This window comes from Lissotriton vulgaris, chromosome 1_1, assembly GCF_964263255.1.
Source record: "Lissotriton vulgaris chromosome 1_1, aLisVul1.2, whole genome shotgun sequence".
NCBI lineage: Eukaryota > Metazoa > Chordata > Amphibia > Caudata > Salamandridae > Lissotriton > Lissotriton vulgaris.
In genome coordinates, this window is record NC_141685.1 from 1,349,323,533 (window position 1) to 1,349,349,851 (window position 26,319).

General features: G+C 45.7%; 1 protein-coding gene across 1 annotated transcript in view; it reads left to right on the top strand.

Moving 5' to 3' along the window:
• The first annotated feature begins 14,283 nt into the window (after positions 1–14,283).
• The window catches only part of GLI1 (GLI family zinc finger 1), a 284,502-nt gene continuing 272,466 nt past the window's right edge, over positions 14,284–26,319 (top strand). Inside the window, exon 1 of the mRNA XM_086966612.1 lies at positions 14,284–14,804. The gene's annotated coding sequence lies outside the window, so the exon portion shown is untranslated. The remainder of the gene's footprint in view (positions 14,805–26,319) is intronic.

The window sequence follows — 26,319 nt, forward strand, 5'->3', positions numbered from 1 at the left end:
CAAGCAGGTGAGGTGTTACACAAGCCGGGTGTATATTCAGGATATCTTTGTTGTAGCTTAGTTCCAGGATAGATGAGTAGTAGAAGATAAGAAGGTAAAGTGTAGCTCCACCAGGAGCAGCCTCCCTGCTGCTCAGCCTGCCTTCACCAACAGACGCTCCACACACACACACACAAGCACCCAAACATTCTATGAAGTCATCACACATTGCAGCTGAGCAGTAGGGAAGAGACACAAACTAGTTTATGACACATCCTCTTTCCTTAGGTAATAAAACAGCAAAGGGAATGCAATAGAGGAAATGTCACTATAAACGATACATCATAAATAACATACAGGAAAAGAAACACTTCAAAGTGCATATGACAATAGGTGTAAAACATCATGAAAACTAGAAGAATAACTATTTCCAACATTAACTACTTGGAATAATAACTAGATATGCCCCATCCCCCTCCCTTAGGGAAGAACAAAATAGCAAGGGCATGGCTATAGGATGTCCCCACAACCTCCCCATAAAAGGGTACACTCTTATGCTAGGGAGAATACTTGGGCGCTAATTGCCCCCACAACCTAAAAACATCACCCCAGAAACCAAAATTGGAGCATTGTCTGGCTCTGACAACCTCCCCAATGAAGGGTACACTGTAGGGTATACATCACCCTAAAACTTAATTTGAGCATTTGACTGGCCCCACAACCTCCCCATAGGAGGGTACAACGCAGAGTAAAACATAATCCTAGAAAACAGAATTGGGCACTGACTGGCCCAGCAACCTCCCCGATGAAGGGTACACCATAGAAAACAGAATTGGGCATTGACTGGCACCACAAAAAAAACTAAAATTGGAGCATTCGACTGGCTCCACAACCTCCCCAAAGAAGGGTACACAGTACGGTAAACATCACCCTAATAACCAAATTGGAGCATCTGAATGGCCACACAACCTACCAAAACAGGTACACTCCTTACTAAACCAAAACTTGGCTTGAACACTCACCGCTCTCATAACCTCCCCATACATAGGTACACTCTACACATAAATTACGCTGACCGCCCATACCACTTCCCCATGACAGGGTACACAGCAGGGTAAAAGTCACCGCAAAAACTGAATTAAGTCACTGACTGCCTCCACAACCTCACTACATTCGTAATCGGTGTAAACATTGGTTCAAAGGGCACCATAGAATGAATAGGAGGCATCAACCACCCAAAAAACCTCCTCAGGACAGGATACACCACCCAATGACCTCTCCAAAGGTGGGTACACAGTGCAGTAAACTGGAAGGACTGCCCTACATCTGATATGGACCCTATGCACAAACTACGACCGTAAGAGCACAGACACTAAAACGAGACATGCATTATAATGGCCAGAAATATAATAAAAAGAAAGTCTCGAGCTCCGGTGAGCGGTTTCTCTCCCAAGGTCTCCACGCAAGGCTGCAAACAGCCGCAAGCATCTACCACAGTGTAGAGGAGACAATTGAGTTCCTACGGTGTGCTCGGGCTGGACAGCGCCGTCCAAATAAAGCTCCAGAGGTCCGCTCTAAGATAGGACGCTTGATCGTGGGCCAAAAGTTCAATTTCTTCATCCACTATTCGCGCGACGACCTTTCTTTCACTGGCCACACAGGTTATTCACAGCAGGAGGGAACAGTAAGACTCATGGGGTAGAGCGGATGAAAGCGTTGACAAAATATTATCGACCACGCGATTGGCAAAAGATGTTGGCCGCAATGAAGATTGCCAAGTAGAAAAAAAGTCCCAAACACAAGATGGCTGCACGCATCCCTGGTGCCGCACCGGATGGCTAATGGCAAGAGCGTGCAACAAAGCGTGCACTATAACAAGGAGCTCAAAAAGGATGCAAACGTCACAGAAGCTGGAGACATGATACGAAGATAAGTCTGCGTGTGTTGAGGTATGCGAGTGGTGACGGCTCAAGAGGTATTTGAAAGGTAGCGGTTCAACTGCCAAAGTGTAACGCCACCCCTCGAAAGCAACCAAAAAAACAAAAATAAAGTGTGTCCACTCACCATACAACACACAGTTTCTGCCCACACAAACATGGGCATATGTTCACGTAAGATGCCGGTTCTCATTGAACAAGTCGCCTGGGCAGTTCCTCTGGAATAACGCTCCAGGGAAGAGGCGAAATTCACAGGTGGCGCCTCCCTTCGCACAGAGGTCGAAAATGCTCCGCCAGGTCCCGGTAGTTAGGCTCACCAGCAGTGCTGCTGTCTGCAGAACCAATCGCTGCAACAAGTTCCAACAGAGTGGACTTGTTCACTGCCAGACAGTACACATTATAGAAAGTGTACGCCTTGAGCACGAAGGATGCAGGCAGGAACAGCTGAGAAAGCTGACACTCCCCAGTCCGGTGAGGGCGCAAATTGAAGTAGGGAAACACAGCAAAATGTGCAAACCTGTTGCGCCTCTGGAAAGAAACAACACACCTCTCATGTAGTGGCTGTGAGAACATACCAACACTCCTGCTGTCAGAGAACGACGCTTCCCATGTAGATTGAGGGCCCGCATAAAACAGGGAAAACAGCACAATAGGCAAGCTTGTTGAGCCTCTGAGAAGCTTTTTGCTGGAGAGACTGTTGACAGTATGAGTCTTTCAGGTGACAACAGGGTGACCGCAGATTACCAGTGATGAGATGTCAAACACCCAGGCTGCAGATTGCACACTAGTGGGGCTGACCAGGGAGTTTTCCAGGCTGACACAGCTCAATTCTCAAGTTTCAATTGCTGTGTTGAAGGTCTTGAGGAGAGTCCTTTAGTTCCTTAGTTGTCCTTACTCTTTAATCCAAGCATTGGTCCTTAAAGATCGTCGCCAAATAGTTGTAAATGGAAGATTCACAGGCCGGGTGTATAATCAGGATATCTTTATTGTAGCTTAGTTCCAGGATAGATGAGTAGAAAGTAAAGAGTAGATGAAAGGTAGCCCACCAGGAGCAGCCTCCCTGCTGCTCAGCCACCGTTCACCAACTGACACTCCACAAACACACAGAGGCACCCAAGCATTCTATGAGGTCCTCACACATTCCAGCTGAGCAGTAGGAAAGAGATAAGAACTAGTTTAGGACACGTAGCTAGTGTGCCTGCAGTAGTTGGTGGAGGGCCAGCAGTAATTGCACATGCTGTGGTTGTTAGTGCCCAGAACACAGGTGGTCTGGTTCAGGTAGTGCAGGCGGCAGCGGGGGCCCGCACCCTACCAAGGAATCTATGCTATCACGTACAGTTGTGCCACTACCAAGCATTGGAATGGGGATGTGCATTCTAAGATTGACCAATTTGCCTGACCTGTGTCAAATGAAGTGAAAGAGAAGATTTGGAAAGAAGTTATGTTGAAATATGTGAATTAATTTCCGATACCCTGAAAGGGAGAAGGGTACGAAATGTACAGAATGCTCCCATTCCAGGGACTGTGCGCACTGGCCATACAAGAAAAAGGTGGAGGAAGCATTGATGAATGAGGTCAAAGGTTTCATAATTTTTTAAGCAATCATGGGGGAAAATGTCCTTAAACTGGAAACTCAACTAGAGTGCTATCAGAATAGTGTATGCACATGATGAGTTTGGGGGTACGGCATGGAAGGACTATGATAAGGAATTTAGGAGGATAAAAGTTACCATACCCATTTTGGCATAGGATCAGATAGAGATAAATGCATAGTTGCGTTACATGAGGATGCAAAGTTTGAAGCTGCCCCAGTGCAGCCCTTTTGGGTGGCCACAGGGGCAACCACCCACTCGGGAGGAGGAGCAAGAAAAGGTTGTGTTGGGTTATTAATAAAAAGATGTGTTCCAGAGCTCCGGGCACCTGTAAGTTCAAACACTGCTGCACCTTTTGCAGTCCCCCTTCACACCCAGAGTTTAAGTGTCTCAAAACGTCAAAGGACAGGGGCCGTAAGAAGCCCCTGTTGGTCAAGGCCCCATTACCACATAATTTGCAAGCAATGGTTACATGGTTGAATGCGTACAAAAATACAGTGGCTGTGCAGTTGCTGTATTAAGGTTTCAAGAATGGTTTCAGAATTACTGGCAGAGAGCTGTGTGGGGTTACCATTTTGTAGGAACCAGCAATCATTGCAGACTAATTGTAACAAGGCCAATTAGGGGAGAGGAGTTGGCCTAACGGCTAGGGCGGTCGACCTCGAATCTGGGGAACTGGGTTCGAGTCTCGGCAATGACGCTGAATATTCTGTGATTCTGGGCAAATCACTTAGTCTCCCCGTGCCTAACAAAAATGAATGTGTCCTCATGTAATGCAACTGGTGCTATGTAAAGCGCTCTGATACCCGATTCTGGTCAAGTTTGCGCTATATAAAACTCTGTATAAATAAAAATTCAAAAGGCCAGAAGGAAAATTCAAAGGAATGGAACCTGAGGAGTATAGCAGGCCCATTTGACTCCATCCCACTGGAGAATTTCATGTGTTCACCTTTGCAAAATAAGACCCAGGTGGGTATCGATTGATCCATAATCTATCTGCCCCTAGGGGTCAGTCGGTCAATGAGTCGATAGATGGGCATTGTGCACCGTCAAATACACATCTGTAGACCAGGCCATTAGGATGCTCCAGGAGCTGAGGCCTTGCTGGCAAAGGCAGAAATAGAATTACTGTTTAGGCTCCTGCCAGTCCATTCGGAGGATTTCCATTTGTTGCATTTTCAATTTGTTGGGCTCCATTTACTTTGACAAATGAATTCCCATGGGCTGTTCGGTCTCCTGCGCTTACATCAAAAGATTTAGCACCTGGAATGGTCTTTAAGGCAGATGACAGGGGAGCCAGAGGGTATTGCACTATCTGGATGATTTCCTTTTCCAAGGTCCTTTAGGCACAACCGGCAGTGGGGAGGTCTTCAATTCAGTTCAGGCACCCATGGAGGTGTTTGGTGTGTCACTAGCACAGTCAATATAACGCGTGGCTCAGTCACATTAATTGAGTTTTTCGGGATTCAGCTGGATTCTGAGGTAGGAGTGTCCATGCTTCCCTAAGAGAAGGTCAGCACATTTACAAGGGCCTTAAATGAATGTGTGGAGTGTAAAAAAAAAAAGATGTTCCATCAACTGCAGGTTGTAACAGGCCAGCTGCATTTCGCATTGCGAATCCTACTAATGGGCCGCCCATTTTTCAATCCTATTGCGCTGAATTTGGGAGGCATTACTTGAAGGTCATCACTGGTTCTGTGGTGTGGCTTGGCCCCGCTAAGATCAATGGGGAGATAGGTTTATTTACAGATTCTGCAGGTACCTTAGGTTTTGGCGCCATCTTGGGTGGTCAACCTAGGCCAGCGGATTGGGTGCAGTCAGGGCTGGCGGCAAACATAGTTTTCTTATAGCATTTTCCCATCCTGGTCGCCCTCACAATCTAGCCAGACCAGTTTCACAATCAGTCTGTGATATTCTGGTCAGACAGCATGACTGTAGTTTAATGCATTATCCAACAGGCAGCAAAATATTAGGTAATGTCGGTTGTGGAAGGAAATCTTATTGCTGTGTCTAACGCAGTGGTGTAGCAGACTTACTGCCACCTGGGGCGGCTCCTAAGTTTGCCGCCCAATGCAGGTGAAAGCAGGGGTGGCAACCGACGGCCAACTTGTTCGGAGGGAGGGGGGTAGTCGACAGATACATCTTGCTAACCTCCGCTGCCCCCCCCCCTCCAGCTACCCCACTGGTCTAACGCTCAATGTCAGTTCTAAGTCCAAACATGTACCTGACGCATTGAACCATGCAGCAGATTCGCTGGTTTGTTTTAAAATGCAGGCTGTCAGGCACCACCAAGCAGAAGCAACAGAATTCCCCTCACTGTTACTGGACCAACAATGGCAGGTTGGTGCCCTAGCCTACCAGACCGCATGGTTGCCAGTTTAGTGCCTATGACAAGGTGTGCCTAGGAGGGTGAACTTTGCACATACCGCAGGTTCCATGGAAAAGATGGGGTGGGGGAGTTATTTTCACCAGAGTCTAGAATAGCATTTTTGGGAGCATTTTGGGAGGCCAGAGACGTACGCTAGGCGGCATTCGGCAGCTATTTCCTTCTTGAACAAGATGCAGGGGCGCACTGATGGGACCAGGGTGTTCATCATGCAAAGAGCCCTGAGGGGTTGGCTGAGACATGAATGGATCAAGCAAGATGCTAGGTGTCCCATAGACCCACTAAAATTGGGGAAGATCATCGACAGCCTAGAAAACGTGTGCAAATCACCTTTTAACCCCTTCGATGCTGGTGACAAAGCCAGCTCGTCATGGGCGTTACCTTCGCTTCGCGCATGATGAGCTGGCTTTGTCACGTAAGGCTCTTTTTTGAAATGTCAGCGCACAGCGGGAAAACCTGCTAGCGCACATGCGGTTAAAGTTTGCCTTTTCAAAGCAGCTTTCTGCCTGGCATTTTATGACGCACTGAGGATAGGGGAGCTGGTGGCAAGTGGTAAAAAAGACAAGCAGAGTGGTCTGCAGGTGGGGGATATAGGGTGGCCTAACAGCTACATGGTAGTTATTATCACTCACTCAAAGATTGACCAGATGGCTAGAGGAGAGCATATTTTGCTGCATAGGGCAAAGGGACATCAGTATTGCCCACTAGGAAACTTGGAAGTCTATATGGCACACCGCTCCAAAGGGACTGCGGGCAAGCTTTTCATACAGGTAAACACCCATCACTAGGTTTCAGTTCACCAAGGTGCTCATTCTGACTCTGGCAATGGCAGGTTTGGAACCTGCAGAGTACATACCTCATTCCTTTAGGATTGGGGTTGCTACTGTGGTGGCAGGCATGGGATTAGGAGGACAGTCAGTCCAAAAATAGAGAGATGGAAGTCTGATTGCTGTAAGCAGTATGCGAGATTGAGCATGTTTTGAGAAAATGACATGAATTCTTCGCCTTTCCTTTCCGGTATTCTCCTCTCAACGCAGGTGGAGGACATATTAAAGACCAAAACACCCCTTCTTACCTTTCAAGCATACTTCAAAAAGCAGGATGCTCTAGGTCCCTGAGGAGCACTAACTCCCTTACGCTGATCCCTCCTAAACTAAAACGTAAAAAGACCCAATCTCGTGCATTCTCTGGTACTGCTCCGACGATTTGGAATTCTCTCCCCAAAGACCTTCGCTCCAACCCCTCTTACCCTCTCTTCAAAAAAAGACTCAAAGTACTTCTCCTCAACAAACACTGGGGTTCCTAATGTTTTTGACTCTGACCCCACTCATTACCGCCCCACTATGATTCACTTTTTACCCACCCCCTCATTCTCTCACTCCCCTTCTCTAACCCCCTTCTCTCCCTAATGTCAAATCCCCTTTATCCCTCTTATCATCCCATTGTTTCTCTGCCCCCCTCTAGCATTTAATTCAATGTTTTACCTTTTTGTGAATTTTTCTGCACACTGTAAATTGTTGATTATTTCTTAATATGTCTACCTACCTTGTAAAGCGCTCTGACACTCTTGGGTCCAGCAGCGCTATATAAAACTTCCTAAATAAATAAATAAATAATAAATGTGCTAGTGTCAGGTCATTTGTGCTCTCCTGTTAACGTAGGAGAAGGACATATTAAAGACATGCTGGTGTTGGGTCATTTGTAAGTGAAGCACGCAAAGGATTGATATGAAGTCGGGGATTACACAAAGTGTGCCCAACAGGCGGGATTTTGACTAACCTTTCTGCGGGCCAGCTTAGTGGGTCTGAGATCTTCACTGGACAGATTATTGACACAGAGGCTTCTACCCCCGGAGGTGGTGATTGTGCATTTAGGAGGCAACGGCCTGGCCAATTTAGGGTGCAAGGACTTATTTCAATTAATAGGTTCAGAGGTTAGCTGGCTGCCAAGGAGATGCACGAGAGCCACAATAGCATGGTCACACATTGTATGGTGATTGCAGTGGAGATGTGGTAAGTGTGTGAGGGCCATTAATGAGTCAGCCAAACTTTAAACTGGAAGGAGGCCAAATTACTGAACACTGCCTCTTAGGCTTCAATACCTCGTGGTTGCATAAAAGGTGAGTGTTTTTTCTTGCAGGCTGGTATGCATTTGTCCAAGGAAGGCAACTCAATGTTTTTTTAAAAATGGCTGGCTTGGCTCGATCAATGCCCTCGACATCGGGGAGGGGTAGAGGGGAGATAGTAGGCGAACTATGCTGACCATTGGCAGATGAGGTCATGATTGTTGGTGACTCTTCAGGCCCACTGTGGCATCCTTTCTTATCAAAACAGCCTTACACTGGTTACCGATTCAAGCCAGAATCCAGTTCAAGACACTCTGTTTAGCGTTTAAAATCTTGAAAGGTACCAGCCCTGAGTTACTCCGCCCACTCTTAACTCCGTACACTCCTCAGCGTAACTTGCGTTCCTTAGGTCAACATCTGGTAAACATACCCAAGTTCAGACTCTGCCGTGTTGGAGGTCGTTCCGTCTGACTGTTGGCGGCCAAACTGTGGAACTCCTTGCCTGTATCTATTCATAGCATCAATGAGCTTCTCCCTTTTCGGAAAGCCATTAAGACCTTTCTTTTTCCTTTGACTTAGGTTTTTTTCTCTTGCAGTTTCCTTTTCCGGTACTATGTTACGGTCAGCGCCGGGACGCCCCTTAGCTGGGGCAGCTGTGCGCTCAAACAAACCATTAACATAACATAACATAACATAACATAACATGAAACTTGAGGGGGCCCCTCTGTAAGGTACGCGGAGGGGGGCCCTCCGGACTCATTAAGGAGCTCTCCAGGCAGAGTACTGTGCTGAGGGGGCCCCCTGGAGCCTGAAGGCCCCCCACACCCTGGAGGGCCTCAGGGGCCTGTGTTAAGCCACTGAAGGTTAGGCAAATCCAATGTATTCGTGAATCTGTTATGGACAGGCTACATTTGTGGACGAACATGTAAATAGGAAATGTGGTTACTGTGCACGTTATATTATGGAATTATGTTTTTTTGTGGATACAATAAAATACGGCCTGAGATTTTTCGATCTCACCTCCAATAAGTGGTTTTAGGATTGAGTCAATGGAAGGTTCCAGGCGGGTGTGGGGAAGGCAGGGTAGTGGGTTAGTTCATTCCGGGTACCTCGGCTCCTCCCTGGCCATACTCTTTGTACACGTCATGGATAAGCATGTGTATGAATGAAGCTGTGTGGGTTTTACGACTGACATGGGTGTCCATGTGTGTCCGTGGATTTTGATCTCCTTGATTCTCTTGGATTCGTTGTGCTTTTGTGTGTCTCTGTGTGTCTGTGCATTGGTTGATATGTGTCTCTCTCTTTTGCGTGAGGAGATGTATAATTCTGTTGCATGTGTGTGCATAGGTCTGTTTGCGTGCATAGAGAGCTTTTGGGCATGTGCGGCCGTGTTAGAGTCTTTGTTTGATTGTGAATGTATATATTTTATATGTTTTAGAATATGTGATTGTGTGTGACTCTATGCGTTTCACTGCGAATATATGTCTTGTTCCAGTGAGTGAGAGTTTGTGTGCATGCGAGTGTGTTCTTAGCATGCATGTGTGTACTTGCGTCTGTATATCTGTTTAATTGTGCTTAGCTGTATGTGTCAACTTGTGGGTTTAGAAGAGTACGTGTTCGTGGCTCTCCTCATTCTGCACGCACGTTATATGTGCCAGACAGTATGGCAACGTGTGTTGGTGGGTGCAAACATGGGTCTCTCTGTTAGTCTAATGGGGTCTGCATATGGACTTCAGATATTTGGATATTTGGATATTTGGAGGGGTATTTATAGAGCGCGGCGTTCGCTCCGGAAGGAGCATCATGGCGCTGTAGGTCCTTGAACCAGATCGCAGAGTGAAAGGAGAGGGGGTCTAGATGGCCGCTTTTGTCCAGTCATCGGAAAGATTAAAAATCCAAGTTTTGAGGAGCTTCCTGAAAGGTTTCTCGAGAGTCTGAAGCCTGAGATGTCTAGGCATGCTGTTCCAGGCTCTAATAGCCAGGGTAGTGAGGGTTTTTCCGCCTTTAGACTTCAGATTGAACTTGGTGGGGGTCATGAAGTTTTCATGTGAAGATCGGAGGGAGCGACTCGGTTTATAATGAGGGAAGCGTCTGAACAGATAGGAGGGACCGGATTTGTTAAAGCCTCGGAAAGCTACGGTGAGAATCTTGAAGAGTATTCTCTTGTGCAAGGGGAGCCAATGCAGGATTTTAAGGGCTGCAGAGATTGATGATTTGCTTGGAAGTTTTAAGACAAGGCGGGCAGCGGTGTGCAGAACACTTTGAAGTTTCGAGAGAGTGGACTTTTTGGTCCCTGCCAGAAGGCCATTACAGTAGTCTACTTGTGAGAGTATGAGGGCTACCGCAACAGTCTTTCTGGAGTCGAGGGGGAGAAAGTCGAAGAACTTTCTCAGGAACTTAATTATGCCGAAGCATCTTCCTGCTACGGTCGAGACGTGGAGATCGAAAGAGAGGTCAGAATCGCAGAGGACCCGAGGTTTCTGGCCGACGAGACCGTCTGAGGTGGAGCTGCGGAGTTGTCAGGCCACCAGAGGGCAGGGCAGAATGAGGCATTCTTTCCAATGGGAAGGATCTCAGTTTTATTTGAGTTGCAGCGGAGGTGGTTGGTGTCCATCCATTGAAAGACAGCTGTTAGGCAGTGTTTAAGATTGAGCTCTGCCTTGTTGGAATTGTCGTCTAGGGTGATGATAAGCTGAGTATCGTCGGCATAGGAGGTAACAGTTATGCCGAACGATTCTATGAGGGTGAGAAGAGGGATGAGATAAATGTTGAAGAGAAGGGGGCTTAGGATGGAACCTTGAGGAACTCCGGAGGACACCTTTTTCTCATTGGATTGGAAGGAGCCAAGGGTGACGGTTTGGTACCTATCACTGAGAAAAGATCTGATCCATGACAGGGCTGAGTTGGTGATGCCGATGTCCATAAGTCTATTGATCAGGATGGAGTGGGAAATGGTATCGAATGCTGCCGTGAGGTCAAGAAGGATCAGGATAGCCTTCTTCCTTTGGTCTTGAAGGATTTTGATGGTATCGGTCAGTTCGATTAGGGCGGTTTCGGTTGAATGTTTGGACCGAAATCCGGATTGCTGGGGATGGAGTAGGTTATTGGAATCCAGAAAGGACTTAAGCTCTTTATGAACTAGCTGTTCCGTTATTTTACCCAGAGCGGGTAGCAGGGTGATGGGACGGAGATTGGTCAAGTCCGTAGGGGGTTTGTTCGCCTTTTTCATAAGTGGCTTAACCACGCCTTTTTTCCAAGAGAGGGGAACAGCGCCGGAGTTGAGGGATAGGTTGATTATTTCATTGATGATGGGGTTGACTTCATCAATGATAAGGTGGAGAATCTTGGGGGGACAGGGATCGGAGGGGGAGCCCGATTTGCAGGAAAGGATCGCTTCTCTGGTCTGAGTCAGAGTCACCGGGGTGAAGTTTTTGAGACTGTTAGTGGTCAAGCACGGTTGGTCCGGGTCCGGAATTAAGTGTGCTGGAGGGGGGGGGGGGAAGTTTTTTTGAATGGAAGTGATTTTATCATCAAAGTAGTCGGAGATCTTGTCACATAGCTCCTGAGATGGGGGAATTTCAGGTTGGAGAGCTTTGGGGTTGGTGAAGGTTTTTACAATTGAGAAAAGAGTTTTTTGCTTTTGGCTGGCTTCTTTAATGGCGTTTACGTAATAAGTTCTCTTAGCTGATTTGATGGAAGAAAGATAATTTTTCCTCTGTAGAGTGTAATTATTGCGGTCGCCATTATCATAGGTTCTGCGCCATTTGCGTTACGCTTTCCTGCAGAGTAGATGTGCGGCTGCTAGGTCAGGCGTGTACCAGGGAGCTTTGATTTTAGTTTTCTTCGAAGTACTGTCCTGTTGATTAGGTGGGCATCGTTTAGTAATTTCTTGAGAGAGCCAGTTGTTGAGGCGAGCTGCATCTCTATCGATGTTACCGGAGAGAGAGGGGGCATTGGTTGGGGAGAAGGGATGGAGGATAAGATTTTTCTGGACAGTTTTCCAATTTATAGAGTGGGCGTGGTGAAGAGTGCGTTTTTTACTGGGAGGAGGGGGGTAGCTGGAGATGTGGAAGGGGATCAGACAATGATCAGTCCAAATCTGAGGTATGGGTGGCAGGGTGGTGATGGACGGGAAATTGGAGCAAACACCGTCCAAAGTGTGGCCAAGCGAGTGGGTAGGCAGCTTGACATTTTGTTGTAAATTAAAGATTTCCAGTGTCTGCAGGAAGTTTCTAGTGTGAAAGTCGGTTGAGGTCTCGAGGTGCAGGTTGAAATCTCCCAGGAGGGTAAAGTGTGGGTAGCGGAGTAGGAAGTGTCCAAGAGCGTCGTTCAGGGAGTCGAGGAATTTAGTAGCATTGCCGGGAGGGCGGTAGATCAGGCCACCGGAGAGGGAGAGAGAATGACTGAGTTTGATGGAAAAGCCTAGTCCCTCTGCGTCAGTGAGAGGGTCAAGGCAGAAGGTGTGGCAGCTAAAGGTGTTCCTCAGAATAATTGCAACACCTCCTCCTCTACCTTTCTGTCTATCCTGTCTGTGGAAGGAGTAACCCAGGGGGAGGGCAACGGCTATGTCGGGGTTACTGTCGTCCGTGAGCCAGGTTTCAGTGATCATGAGACAATCAAGGTCATGGTCAATGATAAGGTCGTGGATGTCCTGACTGTGTTTGCACATCGACCTGGCGTTTATCAGGCCACCTGTGAAGAATGGTCGCTGGGTTTTGGGGGAGGTTGTCTGCTCGGAGTCGAAGTTGAGTGTCCAGCGACAATTATTGCAGCTGGTGGAGCCGAGTACTTTTGACAGGTCAAACTTACAGGGGCAGTCGGACCCAACTCGGAGTTGGCGAAGGTCGTTGGGAACATACCTGATGATGATTTGGGCAGGGGTTCCTGCGCCTGGCGCGGTCTTGGCGCGGACGGGCGCGGACGGGCGCAGACGGGCTTGCCTTAGGCGCGCCTTCGGCGCGCAAACGGCTCTCCCGCTGCGCTCGTCCGCTGCGCGTCCTGTGCATGCACATTTATAGGGCGAATAAGGGGGCGTGGCCTCAAGTGGGCGGAGTCAGCGCGCACGCCGCAGGTGATGGCGGCTGCAAGCAAGGAGCTAGGGACAGCGAACAGCTTTTGATATCAGCTGAGCGCTAAAGGTAGGAGCGAGCGAGCGCTGAATTAAGCTTTGTTTTGTTTAAAAATACAAATGAAAGAGTGACACCACACAAGAACAAAGTGCAGTGAGAAGTATTGCTATTGTATTGAGTGTTTGTCTATATGTGTGCGGCTCACTCTCTGTATATCTGGGGTGTGCATTCTGCCCACTCGTGTCCGTGTGGTCCTGCTTGAACATGGATGTGTTTGAGTGTGAAATGCACATCTAACAGCATGTGCCTGAGGACTCTGCTCGGTCTGGGTGTTTTCAGTTGCCTTTTCTCTGAGTTTAAAGCTGTAGGTTTTTGGGAGTATAATGTATGTGTGAGTGGCTCAGGAATTCTGTACAGATGTCTATAAGTGTGGGCTTTTGTGTACTTTGCATTTGGCCTCGTAGGAGTTTGGGAATCGTGGAGTGCGTGCGGTGGGGGTGTAAATGGTTTTGGGTGACTCTCGAAGTGACGTCGAGTGTCTTCTTGTGTGTTGTCGGTGTCTCTGTAGGCATGTGTGTATTCGTGGGTGTCTGGTTTGCGTGTGTTCATGATTTTATATGTGTGTGTGCGTGAGCCAGCCTCTCTGCTCTACAGACGTCGAGTGTCTTCTACAAGTTGTATGTTTGTTTGTTGCAGGTGTCTCTGTGTGCGTGTGTGTATTCGTGGGTGTCTGGCTTGCGTGTGTTCTTGATTTCATATATGTGTGTGTTTGCGTGAGCCAGCATCTCTGCTCTACAGACGGCGAGGGTCTTCTACAAGTTGTATGTTTGTTTGTTGTCGGTGTCTCTGTGTGCGTGTGTGTATTCGTGGGTGTCTGGTTTGCGTGTGTTCATGATTTTATATGTGTGTGCGTGAGCCAGCCTCTCTGCTCTACAGACGTCGAGTGTCTTCTGCAAGTTGTTTGTTTGTTTGCTGTTGGTGTCTCTGTAGGAATGTGTGTATTCGTGGGTGTCTGGTGTGCGTGTGTTCATGATTTTATAGCTGTGTGTGTGCGTGAGCCAGCCTCTCTGCTCTCCAGTCCGCGCACGGGCTGCCCGAGTCCCTTGACGCGGCTCCGTTCTCCTTTCAGACTCCAGGCCGGGTTTGCCGCGCCTCCATGTAACCAAAGCCAGCATGCTGTGAGCTGGGACTCCTGGGCTGCCTCCCAACCTCACACGGCGAATCCGCCTCCCACTCCCAAACTTCAGGCTTTACAACTCAAACTCGCCACAACATCACCCGCGAGAGAGCCCCCCGAAAAGGGCACCCTGAGAACCAATCGTGCCCTTCTCCGCCCCACTGGATGCCGCACGCACCCCAACATTTTGGTGCCACAATCTGCAGAAGTTAGCAGCCCCGGAACTTTGAGAGAAGACGGAGAGAAGTGGCTCAGCTTCAGGGTGGTCTGCGGAGCCTGCTGCCGTCTGAGAATGGAATATTTATAACCAAGGCAAGTCTTGGAACCACAGCGGAAAAAGATGCTTTGAGTCGAACTGATTTTCCTGGCCCAAGGAAGGAAAAAAAACAATCTTTTTCATAATCGGCGAGAACTGTGAAATCTCAGCTCCTTTTATCACATTTCTTTTTTCCCGTGGATATTATTTTTTATTCAGTGTTTTTCTTTTTAACAATCCCCTTGCTCCTTAAAGAAACGCGTGGATTTTTTTTGCTGTCAGATTTGGGTAGAAAACTTGCGGAGTTTCTTGGACGACTCCCTTCTGCAGAAACTTCAGAAAGGTAAGCTGGGTGGCTTTTAAAAAAGCTGAGTGGCTTTGTAAAAAGTTTTAAAACCTTGCAGTGAAGGTTTGTAGAAAGTGCAGTTACTTTCAGGCTCAGCAAGTCCGATGGAAGTATTTTGGTTGCTTATTTCTGTCACTAAATATCTATACGGATACATGATGTCATGTTATGTTATACGTTTATAGATGTAAATTAAAAATAAGTGCAGATTGTATAAGGTACAAACTTTCAAAGCACTAGAAGCTCCTTCAGTTGGGAAAGTTGTTGCCAATTTGAGTTTGATGTTTATTTGTCTCGCGCATACCACCACGGTTTTAGGGTGTTCCCGCTATTCCTACCTGTTTGATTGCACAGTGAGGTTCATTTAATGCTGAAGTAAGGTGGAAATAAAGTCTAGTAGAAAGGCTTTAATTTCGGAACCAGGGGAGCCAATCAGCAGTAGAGGATTTGTCCAACTACCCAAATTTTATGTTCCTCGAAAAATCATGTAATCTCCTTTTAATCAAATGGCTTTTCCTACCAAATTCGGAAGTGTTTAAACAGTGGCAAGCCGTCAAAAGTAAGAGTTTTATTTAAAAAAGACTTTTATTCAAGTTTAATTTAATCAGATTTTGGGGTTCCTTGACAGTGACAGGACTTTGAAAGACGGGTTCAACTTTTTTGTCATGCGGTATTTTGGGAAAGCTTTCTACACTTATGGTGCAGATTATGGTGTGAGGTCTGGTTTGCTCAACTACTACCTGTTCCTCACAATTACAAGCAGACAGGAGCCAAAAATGGGCAATTTCCCACGGATCTGGCAATCTTTCCACAGCTTGACAATTTGCTCCACTTCCATTTGTAATTGACGGTGCCTAGTTGGAAGAGACGAAAATTGATGTTTGGCAGTTGTTTTGTAAACAGAGGATTGTGATGAAGGAGCAGGAACCTAGGCATACAATGGGGTTGTTTATATGCGCCAATCCGTAACAACACATAAAGCGCACTTGTCAGTTTGCTTTGGGTTTCACTGTACATGACTTTAGAGTGTTGCTTTTTTATAGCAGTCAAAATTCTCGTAATATGTGTGTATACATTGTCAGAAAATCTACAAAAACATTCACAAGGATATTCTTGTGGAATTTGTATACTGTTGTCATTGTCCTCAGACATCAATCATCTTCACTATCAAATGTTAGCAGCCAAATGTACAATTTCACTAGGCCATTGGCTGCTCTGGACAGCGTGCAAAGAGCTCGTACTCACACAAAAAATAGAAATACAACAATCCATGAATACAAATAAACACTTGGACGGGTGATGTCACGAGTGAGGAATTGAAGGTTATTCAGCCCTACAAGAGGGCCTCTGGAGAATATTAGATGTGGGTGAGTAGCATGGAGGATGAGCAGTTTCACCCGTGTGGTGTTTCCAAAGCCTTTCCCTTCCATCCTTGTCCTTTCTGGAGAGGGAGTTCTGCAACTGAGATTTGCAACTATCCAATATTTTATAAAATGAGCCTTTTCTACTTAGTCCCTATCCATAACCCACTATGCCCAGTGCACTGCAAAGGGGGAGTTGTGACCAACCAACTTGCCCCAAAATGTACTTATATTCATCTTTTGACTATTGGGAGGTTCTAGATAGGCCTGTGATGTTTTGTAGCACATGGTAACAAAATAGACCCTTTACATAAACTGCCACGGAAACTGAATTATCTATGGATGATTAATAACTCCATGTTATTGATCTCCAGGTCAATGGCACTCATTTTAGTGGATAGGTCGGCCTTGCTGGGAAAATAACCTGTCACCTGCAGGTAACTCACAGGTGTCTTCAAGCTATAGCACTATCTTTTTACACTGATGTATGCATTCTGTACAAAATATATATTGCCTTGAAGAAATATCAGCCCATATGAGGTAGGGGGCATCTTCCACACAATAGCGACCAAATATGTTTTCGTATTAGCACTTTGCCATGTTTCCCCGGGGATTCAGCAGTTTTTCTAGGCAGATTTGTATGTAGCTCATATTCTATGAAACTAGTGGTAAACCCATTTTCTCTCTGTGGGTGGCCCAGTACAAAAGGGACACCTCTCAAGTTTCTGTCCATCTACGTCTTGTAGCTTGGAGATGTTCTTGGTGGCTTCCAGATAACGATTAGAAGTAGAAAAAAAGAGGGAAGCAGGCATTTTGGTAAGTTGTATGATCAGAGTTTTGAAGCAGTACTGGTCCTAGGTGAAATAAGATTAGATGGCGGCTGTAATACCTTTCACTGGGCCAAGGAAGGCGAGGGAAGTAGGGCTGGCTTGAGCATACCCCTCCCCTGGCCTTCTCTTCAGGTCAACAGTGCATGGTCACCAGTTTTATCAATGCTCTAAGTACTATGGTCCGTCTGTCTGTCCCTGGCTCATCTAGTTTGCAGATTTCTTGGCCTCCTTCTGGCTCACAGAAAAGGTACGGTCTTCATATTGTCCCCCTGCTTACATTTGTGTCTGCCGCAGGCCTGTCTAGTCCACCCATTGGCTGGCCTCGCTTTGACACAGAGATTCTGCGCGTTCTCCAGTTGTATCTTGGCTCTCTCCTTCTATGGCTTAGCTCTCTCTGTTAAAGGCCCATCAACTCTGTTCATTTCCCTTCCTCCTCCACACTCACAAATTATGCACCTATTCTCTATCAGTATTATTTTGTAATTAAATATGTTTGTGTAATGCTGGCTTGTGCACAGAAGCCACTTCTCGGCGCTAGATTACAGGAAGTAGTCCAACGTGTACGTGCCTTCGCCCTCGAGTTGGGAGTTGTAGGCGCTAGGAAATGGCCTCCTTCTCTCCTATGAACTAAACTGGAGAAGGGTAGACTTTTTTTTTGTAGATGGGCGAAAAGTGAAGAAAATATGAAGTGTCAGAAGCTTTTTTCCCCTTTTTTCTAAGGTAATATATTCCTACTATTTGATGTAGTTTACGGACTCTGAAACCCCAGCCTCTCGCACTCTGTTTTGTTGACTCCCTTTCGGAAATAGCCTATCTGTGCCAAGGCTTGCTACATACAGTACACTCGTTCCGGAATCAGACTGCTTGAAGATGGGCTGGCTGTACAATCTGAAAAATAAGGACAGAAAGGCTCCCCATCGCGCCTCTCCGCCTCCCACGCACCCTTCCCCCACGCTTTCCCTCCACCCTGACCCCTCAAGAGTTGTTACAGCTGTCTGACTCAACCACGGTTAAAGTTGCAAAAAAGAGAGACTCTAGCTCTTTCCAAGAAGCCGTCCGCCGTGGTTCTAGTCCATTCAGCTTCGGCCCTAAACCGGGCGATGTAACAAAAAGTATCCTTGCGGTGGATAGCGCACTGCGCGCCCTTGCGTGCTTCTATCCGTTTATCGACAAGTGCCAGTCCCAGGGGGCAGCAGCAGCATCGTGAATTGCAAAACCCGTCCGCAGCAGGGGAGGCGGAAGCCGTGCCCACCTCCCCCGCGCAAGGTTTCCAAGGGATGGCCCCGGAGTGTACGGGCGCAGAGGCTGACCCGAGCGATGGAGGCGAGCTTTTCACATCCACGGGGTACAGGGCACCTCGAGGCGAGGCTGGAAGGGCCTCGGAGGGGCTGTGACGGGTGACGCGGAGGCACACGCTGATCAGCGCGGGGGGCGTCTGAGAAGGATGTTGGGGGGAGTGTGCAAGTTGTTTACAAGGTGGAATGAGGGTTATTTTACTTCCGCTCCGATGTGTGCTTGAGCACCATCTAGAATCTAGATCAAACCAAGGGGAATTCTGGGGGAACCCTGTGGGTTGTGATGAGAAACAAGCTTTACGTCCCATTTGGAAGACGTGTTTCTGTTTTGAGAAAAGAACCCTCTGGCACACTGCCACATAGGTTGCAAGTTCCAAAGACTTTATAGTGGAAAGCAACCAGCACGGCACCTACAAGGCCTATTTAATGAAATGTGATCCTACAACACAGATTTAACTCGTCCTGTCTGTGTAATATCTACGTTTAACTACTAAACATGAAAATACAGTCACAGTATGTATATATATACAGTGGAAACTTGGTAGATAAAAACACCCCTTCCCTTTCTCTGCAGTGGAAATAATAGCATCTTACTCTCTGTGGAGCTGTGTGTGTGTGTGTGTGTGTGTATGTATACGTATATACACACACACACGCGCGCACACACACACACACACACACACACAGCTCCACAGAGAGTAAGATGCTATTATTACCACCGCAGAGAAAGGGGAGGGGTGTTTTTATCTACCCAAGTTTCCACTAGATATACAGACCCACAAAGAGTAAGATGCCATTATTACAGAAAGTAAGACGCTATTATTACCACTGTCGAGAAAGTGGAGCGATTTTTATCTATCCAAATTTCCAGTTTCGAGAGTAAGGGCCCCTCCCCGCACTCAACATCAGTAATAAATAACATAAAGCACTCTGCCATTCTGCACCTATAACACCTCCAAACACACACTTTCATGTTAATAATAACGGAAAAAGTGCATTGCAGATATTTTTGTCCCTTATATATTGATATACATTCATACAAATAATGTTGAATGGGAAAGAGCCGTCTTGGATGCTTCGCCACCAAATTTTCCCAAAACATAAAAATGAGAGAGTAGAACATTGGGCGAAATAAATAAAAATATTTTTAGTATTACTGAATTTGTGAGCTTTTTTCCCATTTCAGAGTTTTATAAACGGCGTCATCCCTGTGAAACGAGTGTTCAGGAGACCACTGATAAATGTGAAAAGAAGGCATTACAAATGAAGGAAGCAAAACCCTGGCCCCAAAACTACACAAGCATCTTTTTACGGAAAAGAACAATTCTAATCACTCTAAAAGATGTAAAACGTATTAAGTAATTATAGTAATTTATTAGGTTGATAACATATTCATTGTATTTTTACAGTGTTGCTTGCAGTTATATGGGTTTAACCCACAATAAAGACTTGATTGTGCTAATAGTCGAACACGCTGGTGTCAATACAGCGCCATACAGGCTCTTTTTACTCTGCCTGGTGGCAGAAGGACAAAGAATGAGGGCTTTCTGTGGAAGGGCAATCTGGATATTTGGTTTCTACAAACCACTTTGAACTCCACAAGTGGCCTCAAATCATGAAACCCATTTTGAAATTGATGAGTGATTGAGAGACATACGTCTAGTTGATTTGGTACTTGTTCTCTTTTCTTTTTGGAGCATTGTTCGTGTCATCAGTATACGCTACTTGAAATCCAATCCACCAGCGCATGTAGGTGGCCTTAGATGCTGCTGTACGTTATCAATAGCTAAAGGCGAGGCTACATCAAAGCCATTAGGTTGTACAGACAGATCCTTTTTCCGGTAACACTAATGGTGCCTGAGTGAGTGAATGGAGAGGTTTAGTTTCACAGCACTTCACGCACATATTTCTATCCAAACACCTGTCCCAATTTCTAGGTGTGGTTACCAGATAACAGTGAACTCTGACCAACCTCTCACTTTGGTGGAACTTCAGCTGAACATTCTTACAAAATCATGTACAGATGAAGTCCTAGGCTCCCTACTCAGTATGAAAGTGCAATTTTGGGACCTATCCTTGTGTTCCCCTTGAACAATGTTGCTTATATCAGGGGGGAAATCAGACTAGCAAACAACAGTGTTTTTGGAAAATGTGGTTAAAATATCATTAATGGGTAATCGTGCTGTAGGGTTCCAACAAATAGCTGAGTAGACTGAATCTTAACCTCAACTTAGGAGTTGCGATCACTGTCTCTGTGTTATACACTATGTGTTGGCCACTATGTTTTTTAATTTACTTTTCCTCTCACGTGAAGACAATATGTTACTTACACACAGTTATGTCATTAGGGTGATATTTTCCAATGAATAACAACATTAAGATGAAAAGTTACTCCGAATGACCTCATAACCGTATGCTGCACTCAATGATGCCATAGTAAGCTTTGATTTGAGCTTCAGTGAACATCATTTTTTTTGCAGAAGTGGTAACTCAGCACCTTTGCACCTGCCCTAGTCAGTTGGAAATGTAGGGGGTTGGGTCGTGCAGGGAATGATAAGGAAAGTATTAGCTGGGGCATTACAAAAGGGCTCTGTATGGACATGGGCTACTCACAACTACAGAAATTCCTAGCTAAAAGTTTAAAATACAGACACAACAATATTTGACAAAGGGAGAAAAACAAACCAGACCAAGAAAGAATTAATTTTATTGTCGGTAACCTGGCAGCTCAGTGGATTCATCTGATTGCAATGAATAGTGCAAAACATAATTTTTTCCCAAAAACCTAAAAAATGTATGTTCTTTATTGTAGCAACCAGTCACGGCCGGCATGACTCGCGGGTGGGGGGATTGCACGGGAGGGGGGGTTTAATAAAAAAAAAGTACCTTCCCGGGTCCCGCGCCGTCTCAGCTCCTGGCCGGGTCCTGTGGAACAGGAAGCCGGCAGCATCCCTCCCCTAAGCCAATCACAACACTGCAAAGGCAGCGTTGTGATTGGTGTGGACGGTGCCCCGCCCGGCGCCTATGGGGATGCCATTTTCTCCATGTAGGCTGCAGGCACTGTGCGCAGTACTACGCTAAGCTCGCGGAGCGTGCTTGGTTTGCGTAGTGCGCGAATTGCGAATTGCACGTAGCACAGTCCAAAAACGCGTAACCTAGCAGGCATTTTTTGCTTGCTCGTAGTACTCAACGTCAAGTTGGCGACCGCAAGCGAGCAAAATCAACATCCCGGCGTGACTTTTTCCTCGTTCGCGATCAGCATCATCAAGTTGCTCGAGCGGCAAAAAACGACCGCTTGCACTGTGCAAGATGCCTTTTACAATGATTGCACAGTGCGGACAAGCATCCGGCACTGTGCAATCCGTGCGAACAGCATTTCTCTACCGCACTACGCAGTTCGCGCAGCGTGCGAAGTGCACTAAGCGCAGCTACGCGTAGCGCTACTGCGCAAACTACGCCCAGGTTAAAAATTAGACCAGGCTGTACTAAGGAGGGACTGTTAAGCCTATTGACCAATGAACAGTCACAGTGTACAGTGGACAATGACACAAGCCAATGGAAAATATGGGCGGAAAGTGGGCGGGGCTTCAAGTCCCTACCTTAATACAGCATGCCTCACAGAGCAGCGCATGCGCTGACCAGGTTCGGCCTAAAAAAGAGAAAGAATCAGACTCACTGGCTTCTAGCTACCAGAAAGAGTAAGGTTTACACTGTATATATATTGTACAGCAACAAAGGGTGAAGTAAGTCAGCTGGTGAGCTATACAGAAATGTGTGTGTAGATTTAGAGGGAGACAGGAAGGAAGGATACATAATGTTACAGCAGAGGCGCAACTAGAGCCAAATTTCGGGGGGTGGGGTCTAAGAAAAAATTTCGGGGGGGCTGAATCTTTAAGCAGTAGGCAGAGTGGAGCTGCAGGGACTCTTAGAAGGGGTGAAACAACAGCAAGGCCTCATTAACATGCAAATGGTCTTTTAAAGACCTGGGAAGTGCTTGGGTGCGGGCTGTGTGTGTGCCTGGGAAGCTGTCTCATCCAGGGCTGCCACACACGACGGGGGGAAGGGGGGCTTGGGTGGGCTGAAGCCCTTTGAGTCCAATGGGTGTTGCATGCCTTTGTTACAGTGTAATATGCTCCAATATATTTTTGTGATGTCATAACCCACAGGGCCTAGCGGTTTGTAGGAAACCAGAACACCGAGATAGTAATATAAGACCAGATGATATATACTATAGCTTGTATATTTTCTTTTTACTTTACATGTTTATTTTGGTATTACCTTGAAAACGGTGTTTTTGCAATTGAGGACTCCCTATAGAAAATATAAGTTACATGCGGTTCGGTTGCTTGTGGTAAAAAGAAGAGAACAACACTTAACAATGCATTTAAAAAAGCAGTACACTCTTTGTTGTTGAAAACACATCCCGCCGATAGAAGGCACAGGTTATTCACGCTGTTTTCTTCAAAGTGTAGTTTACTGCTGATAATAATTGTAATTAGAATGTTTAGGTTGTGTTTACCTTTCATCAACAGATTGTTACCAAAAAGATGGAAAATGGCTATGCAATTTATGTGGCAGCGGTGGTTACTGCATAATTAGGGATACACAGCACTTGACAAATAGTTTGCGGCATAATTTGCAGCTTTTATAAAAAAAAGTTGAGCTCTATTCAGCCCAAAAAGGTAAAAGTAAAAGTACAGGGGGAGATTTACATTGCCGTCAGAATGCAATTTAACATTGTTTGCACTTCACAAACGCTTCCAGTAGTCTGCTTGGCATGTTGCGCCAGACACAGATTTCCAGGGATAGTACGCAGAATGTCATGTGACTATTTGCAAGGGCAATGCACATGGGGAATGAGGCCTCTTGAGAAAATGCGCATTTCTTTTCTCTGGGTCGAAAACCTTTCCCTCGTGCAAAAAAGCCTTACTGCACACCCCCAGCAAATATAGGGGTGATTTATTTCTATGCCCATTCTTAAAAGAGAATTCTGCTGACCATTTTCAGGGTTTTGCGGTCAGAGTGGAGTTTGGAAATAAACCACAAAATGTACATATTTTTGGGCGCTCTCAAACTTCTAAGGTAAACCATGCCTTGAAACAACAACTTGATTGGAATTTACAAATGCAGATTTCTCTGCGCTCATGCCAGAGAAATCCGCAGTTTTAAATGCATGTATGCCCTTCAGGAATCCCTGGCAGCTGTAAACAAGGTGTTTTCTGTTGTAACGTACACTTCCATCAAATGTACTTTCGTGAATAGGCCCTGTGGTCTCCAGTTCATATTAATCGAAGTAATACTGGTAGGAAATGTAGCACAGAGTGGCACATCATTTGCCTTTTCTTGCTGCATATTTTCCTAACCCTGGCACATTATTTGGTCCTCTCTTACCACATTACGCATGTGGCATTGAACACTGCAAAGCTCTGCAAATTGATTTGGATGGGGTCGTTAGGATGATGAAACACGTATTTTACAGGCATATATTTTGAATATATCTGGGGTCCATGTGCAAGATTTTATACAACTGCATCTTGTGCAATAAGCGCACTCAGACATGTAATCATGTAATGTATGGTAATGTGTGTGTGTATATATATATATATATATATATATATATATATATATATATATATATATACACAGCATGCTGCCTACTTCCTGTATTCCGGTGAAAACTCGGCTTCGAGAGATTGATATATATATATGTCATCTATATATGATATAGATAGATTTTTTTGGGGGGGAAGGTTACAGTGGCGTTATAGTTAGGTGAAAATTACAATGGTGACATAATGTTTTAAAAGCAACAATGGCGATACCATGTATTAATCGCAAGATTCACGTTGTCGATGTTTTTCAATATGCTCGCGACCACTGTGATGGACCCATACGGCCGTTTTCCGTACAGAGGGCTACATATTTTGCCCACAACTGACTGGTAATATTAAGTATCACTGATCCTGATACGGATTCTATATTTGACATGACCCCGTGAGGAAGGCCATTATACATACGGAAACAATTCCGATAACACCAAATCTATTATTAATCTGATCATTCCAGACACTGTTGTACTTCAAATTACCAACGCCTTTCGACTCCTTCTGATGTTTATCGCCGCATATTGAAAAACATCGACAACGTGAATCTTGCGATTAATATATGGTATCGCCATCTGTGCTTTTAAAATTGACATGAATGCTCGCTAATACCATTGACAGGTACAGACCATGATAAAGCCCTGAAGAAGTCACATGAGGGATGAAACGCGTTGGCAAGCAATTGTGTGGTGCTTTTAAAAGAAGAAAGTGCTTTTCAATAAAAGGAACATTTTGACTACAATCAAGTATTGCGACCATCTGTTATGTTCATCTGGGAAGCTACTTATTAATATATTGTGCTAATGTTCTAATATGATGTACTAGGTCATCTATACGTAAAAGTTATTGTTGCTCTCAGGTGCAGGGTCATTTATGTGTCTTGGATAGTGGTGGTTTGTAGCCACCCTTTTGGGATGTATGTGGGTCACATCCTAGACTCAATGTACCGAGGTTCAGTACAGACTTAATAGGCATTTACTAGTAGTGACGTTTGGTGCTGGATTCCTAAAGCTCTGACCCCTCTCTTTTCTTGCTTAAGTATTTAGTTATGCAGCACAATATCCTTGGTGCAACAACATCAACTGTTGTATGGCTAAACACTTATTAGGTCCCAAAGGTGAGACCTAGTGGCTATGCCAATGCTTGCTTGCTTTTTGGGGTGGTTGGGCCAGGGAGAGATAAAGAGAGTGGGAGAGGGAGTGGCGAGAACAAGTTTGTTGGGGGGAGGGGGTATTTAATGCTTTTAAAGTACTTCATGGGCAGTGAACTTTTTAAATATAAAGAAGTGTAATTTTGGCTCTTTCGTCATTGTACTGTAAAATATTGCAATGCTATGGGATGTACCTCAGAATAACATAATCGTTTGACAACCAGCAGTGTACGAGAACCCTCGCTTAATCTAAAAGAACCGAAAAAGGTGACCTAGTTGCAGAGAAGTGATCCTACCACAGACCTGCCCTGTACCTCAGCGGCTAGGAGAAATGTTACTTTAAAGTAATTGCATTAATTAAGATGTTGTTAGGAACTTTCTGGAAGCTTTTTCTATTTTCCTCACACCTCGTTGAAATTTCTTCCACGTATTTAAATTTAGATGCAGAGGTGCGTCCCCTCTGTTAATGGATGTCTTTGTGGATAAATAAGGCCGGCTGCAATCATGTCTTCTAGGCACATTGGTTCTACCATGCGCCAGGAAGCGTACTCGGAAACACGTGAAACTTCTTCCTTCTAAGACTTAAAACAGCAAACGGCTTCCTGGAAGCGCATTTAGAGCTGTTTATGTAGAATATTTAGAAACCTCAGTCCCCTAAAGGAAAGTGTTATGCTGCTGAGCACTTAGTGTATGTGATGAAAAGCAGTGCGTGGGCAAACACACAACTGCGTGAACAAATACGTGCAGACGAGTCACAGCCTTTAAAATGTCCTGTCTCTGTAGGAAACTTACAACAACCCCCCCAAACAAAACAAAAAAAACATGTGCTACGCTACAATTTCTGATATCGATGGCAACCCTAAGAGGAGTGAGTCTATGTGGGGTAGCATGTTTATCAGGAAGGCGGATCTTCCTCTTACCTTTGGGGAAGAGGAGCTGCGACGCGTCCTCTTCTATATCTCCAGGTTCACCGCTATTCCTGGAAGCCATCTATCGCCTTCGTTGCCCACACTGCACACGAGTTAACTGTTTAATGAAGGGCCATGCCAGAAAACACAGAAGCAAAGCTGAGTGTCATCAAAAGAGTGCGCAGTTGTTTCAGGAAGGGGCGGGAAGATTGAGAAAAGAGGGCAGAGGAAGCACAGGGTGGCGGTGGGGGACAGACATAAGCTGTGCCAGGATTGGAAATTAATATAGTGTGATGAAGAGAGAAACAAACTGGTCGATCAGTGGATTTTTAAACAAATTTTTTTGCAATTTTACATAGTGCGAA